Genomic DNA, 8,934 nt, shown 5'->3' with positions numbered 1-8,934 from the left:
AACTTGAGAAGAATAAATGAAGTAGTCCAAATGAAGCACTCAAGAAATCCTCAGTCAATACTAGCTTTAACTTTTACCTATAATCAACCTCTGCTGTAACACACTGTCACTCATGAGTATTAGCTCCAGACACATTTCTTTTGCCTCTGGTTTCCCACTCCTTCCCCTTCCCACCATCTAGGCCTATCATGGTAAAACCCTCTTCAAATTCCAAGGCTTAATTCAAATGCTGCCTCCTTTCAGGAAGCCTTCAATGCCCCTTTCATAAAAAATCCACATATATTTAGTTAATGAATCCTATGTTGGCCCATTCATACTTTGTAAACTTATGTATGGTACTTACAATAGGTACATGGGAAAAGCATCAAATTGTCAATTTTCATTTAAAGAAACATTCTTAAAATGTATCTATAGTATAAGGTGCCTAATTTGGAACTACATAAATATGTCTTTTCGTACAATCCTCTCAAACCTGTTATTTCCAACTGTGGTGATAATAATGTCATTTTTTATAAACACTTACCATGTGCCAGCATGGAGCCGTTTTAAAACCTATCCCAGAGGACTGTCTGGGGAAGTAATAGGACAGAAGGCAATAGAGTCTGCTCTGTGGACCTCCAGAAGAAGAAAGCAAAAGAAAAGAAAACGGGGACTGAGGGAGTGAGGGAGAAAGTGGCAACCGGAAGACAAGGCACAGCTTGTACTGGTAAGTTCTCATGGAGGCCCCGAAGGATATATAAAATGGCCAAGGAGTCATCCATATTTAACTGCCAGGCCCAGTGTGCACAATGCCATCTTACAGCAGTAGCAAACAAGGGAGAGCTTTCCTTCCCTCCTTTCCCATCCTTCAGATGAAAGAGAGGAGAAGATTGAACTTTAAATCAAATTTGGAGTTTTAACTGGTATGTGGGATCAGACCATATTCAGAATTAAGATTATGTTTGAAACCTTGAAATCTGAAAAAGGTCTTAATATCTAAAATGAAGTCGAAAATTCATCCATCAGCCTGTGTTTTCAACCAGCAGCAGAAGAAGGACTTCTCTTCTAAATAAATTTTAAAAGGATAGTGGGAAGTTAAAATAAGGATGATTTCTAATTGTATCTCATGAGTCTTGCTTGTTCATCATACCAGCTATACACATATTATTTACTTTAATTCTCATAATACTGAAGTAGGCTTAGTATTATTAAGTACCATTCCCATTTTAAACATGAAGAAACTGATGCATTGAGAGTTTACACGTTTCCTCAAGACTCACAGCAAGTAAATGTGCGATTCATGGTCTGAACTCAGTAATTGAAACCAGGTTATGTTAAACCACTCTGCTATAGGCGCCTCGATAAAATACTATCTTATGCAAGGAATTAAGCATTTTAAGTTTATTTTTTATATCCATAGTTCCTTGTCTTCCCTTAAAACGGGATTCTACACCAAAGTTCATCTTTTTGGCTGACTGAAATTTTTGGAGGCTTCCCTGGAAATCCCAGTGCCTGGGATCCCACCTCCCTAGGGCACCATGAAGTCACCTCTCTCCTCTCAATCAGCCCAGAGGCTGCCATGAGGCTGTGGGTAAAGATCTCTATTTCTATAAAGCGCACAAAATTATCTTCCTTTCTAAACCCAGGAAAATCCCTTTTTAGTTTCGGGGAACCTATCTCTTCATCTAGTTCTCTTCTCCCAAGTAGGCTGGGGCCGGTAGTTCTTTGTACCAAAAGTTGGATTTCCTTTACAAATTTGGACGTCTGGCTTCTCTGGGCTCACAAAACGAAACAAAAGCTGGGGCAGAGCAGCAGATGCCTTCTTTATGCAGACCACATGCCCTCCACTTGCCACAGAGCCATCCAGCTCACTCCTCCCATCACTTTATCTGCCAGACCCTTCTAAGTGTTTGGATTTGTTCATCTTGGCTTAGGCTTTTGGAAACAAAATCCAGGAAGGTTTGCTGTGACTTCTTTGGAGCGTGTCATAATCCTCCTTGGAAGGGATGAAGCAGAATAAACTACCTGACTTTCGGGATGACAGGGAGAAAAGATTCAGGACAAGAGGGGGAAAAAGTCTCAAAATTTGATCTATCTGCTACTTCTCCCTAGTAAAGGAAATGTACTTTCCTTCTTGTACTGCTGTGTTTCCTTTATGAAATGCACACCTGCACCCAGTGAAACGCAATGGCTATATTCAGTGTTTGGCAGCATACAAAGTAGGTCTTCAGTAAATGTTTCCTGAATCAAGTGCCCCAGTAGATTAGTACAAAAGTATTTAAGATCAGCATCCAGGCCTAAATACAGACAAGAATTTGTTCTATAAATGTTCTCTGTATCCAGACTCACACAGTGCTAACAAGTTTGCCAACTCCCATCCTTTGTAGTTGCAAGGTATACAAATGAGAAAGACAGATATGATCTGTGGGTAAATAATTAGTTCTCTGGGCCCTAGAACATTATTAATGTGCCATCTATACAGATCAAATCCACACAAAGTAACAAAGGATTCGGAATAGTTTTGTGGGTAAATTCAGTAACCTGGCATTTCCTCTGGGTAAAGATGCTCCTGACTTGTCAATAAAATAAGGGCTTGCGGGCTGCCCGGTGGCCCCGGGCTCACCTGGCTGAGGGGCGTGAGAAGGCTGGGAGGTGAACTCAACGAGAAGCCACGCGCCCCAGTGAAAATCAACCCGGCTATAGCAAGCCGGGAGCTGGCTCTCTGTGAAGATGGAAGGGCTCGACTCCAACATCCGCCTCTGGGTGGTCCTGCCCATTGTTATCATCACCTTCTTCGTGGGCATGATTCACCACTACGTGTCCATCCTGCCGCAGAGCTACAAGAAGCTCACCCAGGAACAAGTCTCCGACAGTCAAGCCCTCATTCGAAGCAGAGGCCTCAGGGAAAATGGAAAATACATTCCCAAACAGTCTCTCCTGACATGAACATATTACTTCAACAACCCAGAGGATGGATTTTTCCAAAAAAACTAAAAGGAAGGATGTGCCTCCCTCTCCTGTGATTGACCCCCCCGCCCCCTATGCTCACAGACATGATGAAAGGCAACGTCACACATGTCCTCCCTATGATTCTTATTGGTGGATGGCTCAACATGTTTTCAGGCTTTGTCACAACCAAGGTCCCGTTTCCACTGACCCTGCCTTTTAAGCCCACGCTACAGCAAGGAATTAAACTACTCACAATTAGATGCCTCCTGGGTGAGTTCTGCATCCTGGTATTTCCTCAATGTCTTTGGCCTTCGGGGCATTTACTCTCTGATTTGGGGCCAAGATAATGCTGCTGACCAATCACAGATGATGCAGGAACAGATGACTGGAGCAGCCATGGCCATGCCCGCAGACACCAGCAAAGCTTTTAAGACAGTGGGAAGCTTTGGAGCCGACCGACCACCAGTGGGCACTAGATGGTGTCAAAGAGGAGCTCGTGGCTGAAGACCTCCACTTTGAAGGCATGTTCAAAAAGGAATTACAGACCTCTATTTTTTGAAGACCAAGCAGGGGTTAGCTGTGTCAGGAACTCAGAGTAGCGCTTAACCTTGAAACTTTTGTTTTGAGCTGGAGCCTCTCGGAATAAAAAGGGGGATGCGCGAGCTGGCGGGTGTGCAGTAAGGATTGTTCTTGTCTGAGCCGGCTTCCCCTTTATGTTTGAAACCAGAGGAAACATGAGGACTGTGTGCTGGGTGACTTGCCCAGAAACAGCTATTTTTGAAATACTTTAAATTTTCCTTCTGGTGACTCGAGTAATAAAAGTAAGAGAGAGGGGGGAAACTCAAGCTAGTGATAATGTATAAAACTTAGCAAAAATTCAGAAATTTCAGAAAAAGTGTTGTCAATTAAACCTAATTATTATGTACCATCATTCTGACTTCTAAACCACAGTAAACTCCTGTTTTCTTGGGATCCAAAAAAAAAAAGGCTCTGGTCTTCGGTTACATTTTCCACATAATTCAATGTATGCATATATGACCCAAGAAAGAGAAAATGATAGCAAGGAAATGCCGAAAACAACGAGCGCTCTATAATATGAGGATGTTTCAGAGGATCCATTGCCCTCACAGTTAATTATAGGCTGCCTCTCCAAGAATCCTCTCTAATGCTGCCTTTTGCTACCAGTCTAGCTCAGCTGAGCAATACACTGCCAGCTCTCCAAACCACCTTCCTTCTTCCTTTTTTACTTTTTTCCACAGGACAAAAATACTTCAAGGATTAAATCATATGTGGCCTTTAAGAACTAGACCCATTATGTTTTCAGATCTCACTTGCTCTTCGGAAGCCCAGATTTTTACCATAGTAGTTATACTGGCTTATCATCTGGGTTTGGCAAATACAGTAGTAGGTAATAATAATAACTGGCATTCATTGATTATCTATCAAGTGCTAAATATTTTGCACGTGCTTTAAATATTATATCATCAAGTCTCACAACAACTCCTGGGATCAAAGCTCAAAAAGGCAAAGTGACTTGTTCCAAGTCTCACAGTAATTGAACTATGAGTTAAAAGCAACTCCTCTGCTTTTAACTCATGGTCCAATTCACATAGTATCCCTGAACCCAAGGCCTCCACGGGAGTCTTTAAAAGACTCCAGGGAGGTACAGAGAAGAGTTCCGGCATTATGGCTTTTGATTAAGGGATAGGAAGAAGATACTTTGTTCCTATACTTGCTTGAAGGAAGAAATGAAATCTGAAATGCAAGATTCATAGGATTCATGGCAAAAAAGCAGTTTGAGTCAGGGAAGGCAACCCAATTACCTCTGATGTTAGCCTGAAGCCACGCCCTTGACTGAGGCTGGAAGTACACATAAGGTGCTTTCGTCTAATCATTTTAAAGTACTTAATTAGCACCGCCTAATTACACATTTTAGCATACATGACCCGTCTTTCATTTTATCTTAACTCAGAAACAAGAATTACTGAGGTCAGGGCTTCCCTGGTGGTTCAGTGGTTGAGAGTCCGCCTGCCGATGCAGGGGACACGGGTTCGTGCCCTGGTCCAGGAGGATCCCACATGCCGTGGAGCGGCTGGGCCCGTGAGCCATGGCTGCTGAGCCTGGGCGTTGCTCCGCAACGGGAGAGGCCACAGCAGTGAGAGGCCCGTGTACCGCAAAAATTACTGAGGTCTTCTGAGAACAGAAAAGAAAAAGAAAAGAAAATGAGATCCAAATTTTTTAAAATAACAGTTACAAAATGTCTCACTCAGAAAAGAGAGATTTATCATTATGTATGTGTAGGGATACTTTAAGCCTCAGAATAGGGAGAAAAGTGTCTAGGTTGAGATTCAAATGCAGGTTCTCTAAGTATTTCAAAGTTTGAACTGTGGTCTCTGGAGATACATGGCAGGTAGGTTGTTCTTTCACATGCAAATCTAGGTTGAGCCATCAGATTTCCTGAATTGAGATTGAAAGGAGAATGAAGCTGGGGAAAAATGGGAAACTTTGGGCCAGATAAACAGTTGTTTCTCCCCAGACTTGAAAAAAAGTAATAGAAAAGAATTTCTCGAAATGGGCATCTCTTACCACTTGTATCAGGTCACCTGGGAGTGCTTATTAAAAATACAGCTGCCTAAATACTAACAGGCACAAAAGGGGAAATCGACAGTAACACATTCATAGTAGGGGACTTTAACACCCCACTTTCACCAATGGACAGATCATCCAAAATGAAAATAAATAAGGAAACACAAGCTTTAAATGATACATTAAACAAGATGGACTTAATTGATATTTATAGGACACTCCATCCAAAAACAACAGAATACACATTTTTCTCAAGTGCTCATGGAACATTCTCCAGGATAGATCATATCTTGGGTCACAAATCAAGCCTTGGTAAATTTAAGAAAATTGAAATTGTATCAAGTATCTTTTCTGACCACAACGCCATGAGACTAGATATCAATTACAGGAAAAGATCTGTAAAAAATACAAACACATGGAGACTAAACAATACACTACTTAATAACGAAGTGATCACTGAAGAAATCAAAGAGGAAATAAAAAAATACCTAGAAACAAATGACAATGGAGACACGATGACCCAAAACCTATGGGATGCAGCAAAAGCAGTTCTAAGAGGGAAGTTTATAGCAATACAAGCCCACCTTAAGAAGCAGGAAACATCTCGAATAAACAACCTAACCTTGCACCTAAAGCAATTAGAGAAAGAAGAACAAAAAACCCCAAAGTTAGAAGAAGGAAAGAAATCATAAAGATCAGATCAGAAATAAATGAAAAAGAAATGAAGGAAACAATAGCAAAGATCAATAAAACTAAAAGCTGGTTCTTTGAGAAGATAAACAAAATAGATAAACCATTAGCCAGACTCATCAAGAAAAAAAGGAAGAAGACTCAAATCAATAGAATTAGAAATGAAAAAGGAGAAGTAACAACTGACACTGCAAAAATAAAACAGATCATGAGAGATTACTACAAGCAACTCCATGCCAATAAAATGGACAACCTGGAAGAAATGGACAAATTCTTAGAAATGCACAAACTTCCAAGACTGAATCAGGAAGAAATAGAAAATATGAACACACCAATCACAAGCACTGAAATTGAAACTGTGATCAAAAATCTTCCAACAAACAAAAGCCCAGGACCAGGTGGCTTCACAGGCAAATTCTATCAAACATTTACAGAAGAGCTAACACCTATCCTTCTCAAACTCTTCCAAAATATAGCAAAGGGAGGAACACTCCCAAACTCAGTCTACAAGGCCACCATCACCCTGATACCAACACCAGACAAAGATGTCACAAAGAAAACTACAGGCCAATATCACTGATGAACATAGATGCAAAAATCCTCAACAAAATACTAGCAAACAGAATCCAACAGCACATTAAAAGGATCATACACCATGATCAAGTGGGGTTCATTCCGGGAATGCAAGGATTCGTCATATACGCAAATCTATCACTGTGATTAACCATATTAACAAATTGAAGGAGAAAAACCATATGATCATCTCAATAGATGCAGAGAAAGCTTTTGACAAAATTCAACACCCATTTATGATAAAAACCCTGAAGAAAGTAGGCATAGAGGGAACTTTCCTCAACATAATAAAGGCCATATATGACATGCCCACAGCCAACATCATCCTCAATGGTGAAAACCTGAAACCATTTCCTCTTAGATCAGGAACGAGACAAGGTTGCTCACTCTCACCACTCTTATTCAACATAGTTTTGCAAGTTTTAGCCGCAGAAATCAGAGAAGAAAAAGAAATACAAGGAATCGAAATCAGAAAAGAAGAAGTAAAGCTGTCACTGTTTCCAGATGACATGATACTATACATAGAGAATCCTAAAGATGGTACCAGAAAACTACTAGAGATAATCAATGAATTTGGTAAAGTTGCAGGATACAAAATTAATGCACAGAAATCTCTGGCATTCCTATACACTAATGATGAAAAATCTGAAAGTGAAATCAAGAAAACACATCCATTTACCACTGCAACAAAAAGAATAAAATATCTAGGAATAAACCTACCTAAGGAGAAAAAAGAACTGTATGCAGAAAATTATAAGACACTGATGAAAGAAATTAAAGATGATACAAATAGATGGAGAGATATACCATGTTCTTGGATGGGAAGGATCAACATTGTGAAAATGACTCTACTACCCAAAGCAATCTATAGATTCAATGCAATCCCTATCAAACTACCACTGGCATTTTTCACAGAACTAGAACAAAAAATTTCACAATTTGTATGGAAACACAAAAGACCCCAAATAGCCAAAGCAATCTTGAGAAAGAAAAACAGAACTGGAGGAATCAGGCTCCCTGACTCCAGACTAAACTACAAACCTACAGTAATCAAGACAGTATGGTACTGGCACAAAAACAGAAATATAGATCAATGGAACAGGATAGAAAACCCAGAGATAAACCCATGCACATATGGTCACCTTATCTTTGATAAAGGAGGCAAGAATATACAGTGGAGAAAAGACAGTCTCTTCAATAAGTGGTGCTGGGAAAACTGGACAGGTACATGTAAAAGTATGAGATTAGATCACTCCCTAACACCATACACAAAAATAAGCTCAAAATGGATTAAAGACCTAAATGTAAGGCCAGAAACTATCAAACTCTTAGAGGAAAACATAGGCAGAACACTATATGACATAAATCACAGTAAGATCCTTTCTGACCCACCTCCTAGAGTAATGGAAATAAAAACAAAAATAAACAAATGGGACCTAATGAAACTTCAAAGCTTTTGCACAGAAAAGAAAACCATAAACAAGACCAAAAGATAACCCTCAGAATGGGAGAAAATATTTGCAAATGAAGCAACTGACAAAGGATTAATCTCCAAAATTTACAAGCAGCTCATGCAGCTCAATAACAAAAAAACAAACAACCCAATCCAAAAATGGGCAGAAGACCTAAACAGACATTTCTCCAAAGAAGATATACAGACTGCCAACAAACACATGAAAGAATGCTCAACATCATTAATCATTAGAGAAATGCAAATCAAAACTACAATGAGATATCATCTCACACCAGTCAGAATGGCCATCATCAAAAAATCTAGAAACAATAAATGCTGGAGAGGGTGTGGAGAAAAGGGAACCCTCTTGCACTGCTGGTGGGAATGTGAATTGGTTCAGCCACTATGGAGAACAGTATGGAGGTTCCTTAAAAAACTACAAATAGAGCTACCATACGACCCAGCAATTCCACTACTGGTCATATACCCTGAGAAAACCATAATTCAAAAAGAGTCATGTACCAAAATGTTCATTGCAGCTCTATTTACAATAGCCCGGAGATGGAAACAACCTAAGTGCCCATCATCGGATGAACGGATAAAGAAGATGTGGCACATATATACAATGGAATATTACTCAGCCATAAAAAGAAATGAAATTGAGCTATTTGTAATGAGATGGATAGACCTAGAGTCTGTCATAC

At 40.0% G+C, this 8,934-nt stretch overlaps 1 pseudogene; it reads left to right on the top strand.

Annotated features, from left to right (window-relative positions):
• Positions 1-2,709: 2,709 nt before the first annotated feature.
• LOC136121965 (ER membrane protein complex subunit 3 pseudogene) lies at positions 2,710-3,487 on the top strand (annotated as a pseudogene).
• The last annotated feature ends 5,447 nt before the right edge of the window (positions 3,488-8,934 follow it).

This window comes from Phocoena phocoena, chromosome 4 (assembly GCF_963924675.1).
Source record: "Phocoena phocoena chromosome 4, mPhoPho1.1, whole genome shotgun sequence".
Lineage (NCBI taxonomy): Eukaryota > Metazoa > Chordata > Mammalia > Artiodactyla > Phocoenidae > Phocoena > Phocoena phocoena.
This window is presented reverse-complemented; position numbering and strand designations above follow the sequence as displayed.